Source organism: Hipposideros armiger, unplaced genomic scaffold, assembly GCF_001890085.2.
Source record: "Hipposideros armiger isolate ML-2016 unplaced genomic scaffold, ASM189008v1 scaffold_2568, whole genome shotgun sequence".
NCBI classification, from domain to species: Eukaryota; Metazoa; Chordata; class Mammalia; order Chiroptera; family Hipposideridae; genus Hipposideros; species Hipposideros armiger.
In genome coordinates, this window is record NW_017733888.1 from 1 (window position 1) to 3,736 (window position 3,736).

General features: G+C 45.9%; 1 pseudogene; it reads left to right on the forward strand.

Moving 5' to 3' along the window:
• The first annotated feature begins 2,442 nt into the window (after positions 1–2,442).
• On the forward strand, positions 2,443–3,315 carry LOC109378691 (cyclin-G1 pseudogene; annotated as a pseudogene).
• The last annotated feature ends 421 nt before the right edge of the window (positions 3,316–3,736 follow it).

The following is a 3,736-nucleotide window of genomic DNA, read 5'->3' on the forward strand; positions in this document are numbered from 1 at the left end:
AAACTCTGTAGGGACTCCAGCCACTGGTCATCTCATTAGTACACCAATGGGCCACTCTTGTCACTCCAGGGATCCCAAGGTCTTTTAAGCTCCTGTGTCAGGAACTGGGCACTCAGGCCAAATATTAGAACCAAATATGCTCGTATCATCCCTGTCACTCAGGAAATTGCAACGGTTTTAAGATCTCTGTGCCTGGAATCGGGGAAGACCAAATATGTATTTCTTATTATATTACAATGTCACATTGTCTCTCCACACACACACACACACACACACACACACACACCCTCTAATGCAATCCTTCCTGTTTTTCTCTCCTCCCTGGCTCCTTCCTCGGTCTTCCTTTACCCCATTCTATTATGCCTCATTTTATCTATCCCCTCTTCTCTGGAGGCTCCCTCCTTCCAGGACCTGACACCTCAGGGTTCCTCTCCCCAAATCTCCTGGTTGGTGACTCACAGCGCTGATTCCTGGGAGGAGCGGCCTCCACCACAGAAGAAGCTGTAGGAGCAAAGGAGGGGATCTAAGAGTCCAAGGTCCATCTGGGGAGGTTCGGGGTTGAGTCTTGGGGTCCAGAGATTTTGGGGTAGGTCAACCCTGCAGTTGAGTCCTGGCTATTATGGTCTGGAGGCTTGCCTCTGCCCTGGGGACAAAGCCCAGAGTCACTCTGTGCTGGGAGGAAATGTCAATATGAACCAGGATTTTGGAAAGCTGAACAGGCCCTGAGCCTGACCTGTGACTTGGACACCCTGTTGTGTGCAGGGCCCTGTCCAAGTCCTGGGAGCAGAATGGGACCCTGGGGAAGTCCTGGCTAAGGAGAGAAAAGGGAAGCTGGGTTTTCTGTCCTCAGCCTGTGGCCACATGGGGGCACTGCCATTCTTGGCTTGGGCCTGTAGAGCCAAGACTGAAGGACACACAGAGAGGGATCTGGAGAAGCAACCCTCCCTTTGAATCAGCAAGTGCACAGCTCGTCTGCCACTTTCCCGCTGCCTGTTAACTTTGAGCTGGTTCAGCTCTGCAAGTGAAGCACAGCCCTGGTCTCCATATGAGAAGCTTCTGTTTCCTTTATGCTGCTTTGCACAGATTGCTTTCCTTTTGTTTGTGTGGTGTAACCACTAATACAATGTACAGGCAAGATCTGATAAAACCAGGTAAAAGATTATTCCTTACTCCACTTATGAAAGTGGAAGTGTGATTATCAGGGGACAATGACAGAGATGGACAGAGAAAGAGACTGGCAAAGGGCCGAGAGACAGACATAGACAGAGGTAGAGAGATACTCACACATGATGTGAATACCACCCACCCATCCATCCATCCATCCACCTAGCCTCCATTCACCTATCCATCCACCCACCCACCTTTGCAGTGTATGCACATAAACAATTTTCAGTTTATGTCCTGACAGAAGTGACAGGGTTTCCTTGTGGCCTCACACCTGCACTTATTCATCTGGCTGATCGGTATATTCACTGAGTTCTACCACGTTCTGTCCTGGGTGCTGAGCATTGGAGCCTGAACAGGAACAAACACCCGTGACCTGCTCACACTAGGCCCTGCACTATCCCTGGCTGTGAGGTGACCTTATCTCTTGGATGCTCCACTTTTTGGTCCTTGGGAAAAGTCCCAGGCCCACCTCCCTGTTGACACCTGGGAGACTCAGTCAGGCTGGAATCATCCCTATCTTTGAATCAAAGACTGATTTTTCAGCATTTAGCCTGTGTCAACCATTTGCTAAATGCCTTTCAATGATTTTCTCCTTTAGAAATTGTTTAAAAAGGATGTGGTTACCACTCCAAATGCGTTGTTTATGAAAACCCTAAAAATAAGGACCCCCCTCACAGAAAGGGCCCTCTCTGATTTCTCCCAGAACACCTGATTTCATCTTCTCCTCTGATTCTCTTGTTTGCAAGGTGGCTTCTGTTTTCTCTGACTTTATTGCAAAAAGTGGAAATTCTTGCTCAGTAGTAAGTTCTTTGGAAAATCCAGAGTTTCAGACACCACCCCCAGGAATCACACACACAGAAAAGACACATCTCTACTCCCTCAGTCCTGGAGGTGCTGTATTTTGATTCCTGTGTGTCCACCACAAACAACTGGAAAATTTGACTTTTCAATCCCATTCAGTGTTTGAAAATGATCTGGAAACGATCAGTGTATTCCCTTCTAGAGACTAAACTGCAGAGGAACTGTTATGGTTTCCTGAGTTAATATAGAAGCCAAATGTGAGGTCCTTCAAGAAAACTTAAGAGCTTTGGCTTCAAGCTGACCCAGGGGAGGGCAGTGTCACCTGGGGGAATACCGAGGAGACCTCCTCCACCCAGAGCAGTTCCCCCTCCCAGGGCCTCTCGCCTCTTTCGCCTCTCGGATCTGATATCGTGGACAGAGTGAGAGCAGGTCCTGGGAGGTTGTTACCACCAAGAAGCTGCATTCATGATCTGAATGATAGAGGTATTGACAACAACTGACTCTTGGAAACTGCTACACCAGCTGAATGCCCTGTTGGAACAGGAGTCGAAGGTCAGACAAAGAGGTCTGAGGCTTGAGATAAATTGAATCTGCACATGATAATAACCTCAGGCTGACTGCAAGGAAGTAAAATATCTTCTTAGTCTAACTCAGCTCTTTGGCTTCAACACCGAGAGACTTTCTCTAGCTGTGGATTTACTGGACAGATTCCTGTCCAAAACGAAGGTACAGCCCAAGCCCCTTGGGTGTGTGGACTGAGCTGCATCTACTTGGCTGTAAAATCATTGGAAGAGGAAAGGAAAGTCCCACTGGCTACTGACTTGATCCAAATAAGCCAGTCTAGGTTCTCAGCTTCAGGCTTGATGAGGATGGAAAGGATTGTGTTGAAGGTGTGTTGGAAAGTCAAAGCTACAATCACCTTTCAATGTCTGCCACTCTGCTATTCACTTAGTAAGGGAACTGGCCATTTGAAAGGTGGGAGAGCCTTAACTTTGGAAGACTAGAAGCTCATCTTTAGCCATGCTACTGCAGGGTCACATTTTCTAAAGCAAAGCCGCCTGTGTTGGCATATCTGTCATTGCATTGGAGACCCAAACACAGAAGTGTAGGGAGTTAACAGAAGGAGTAGGGTGTCTTTAGAAACACTGCAAGATAAATGGCAGAGATTTGATCTTCTGGCAAATCTCTTGTATCCAAGTGTTTAAGTGAATGTTCATCAAACAAGTGTTCCAAACCAAATGTTCAAAATTGAAATGGATTGTTTCTGGTCATACTGCATGGCAATAGAAGCATAGTTACTACAGAATAACCTCCTACCTTCCAACAATTCCTGAAACAGTCCCTTAATTTGATTATTACAGCAACAAATACTCTTCTCTGAAGCCTTTCTCCCCAAGCCTGAGCTATGGATTCCATAATGTTTCAATGGATTTAAGCTGGGAAGCCTCAAAAACATCACAACTACATAGCGTTGATATTGTCAGATTTGGGGAAACTCCCTAATTAACATCACGCTCTAGTGGAATTATGCTTAAATTTGAATTCATCTGTGAGGCATACAAAAAAGCCAAGAGTGTGTGTGAAATGCTAATGACAAGTCTGGGAGGGTAAACTATGAAACTTCATGTCTAACATAGATGCAACTTTCTATGCTGGATCAACATATTTAGGTGGTATTAAAAATGGTAACCTGCTAATTAAAATTTTAATGAGGTTTACATCAAAACCAACATTTCACAAATGCACTTTGGAGGCATAATGTGGGTCA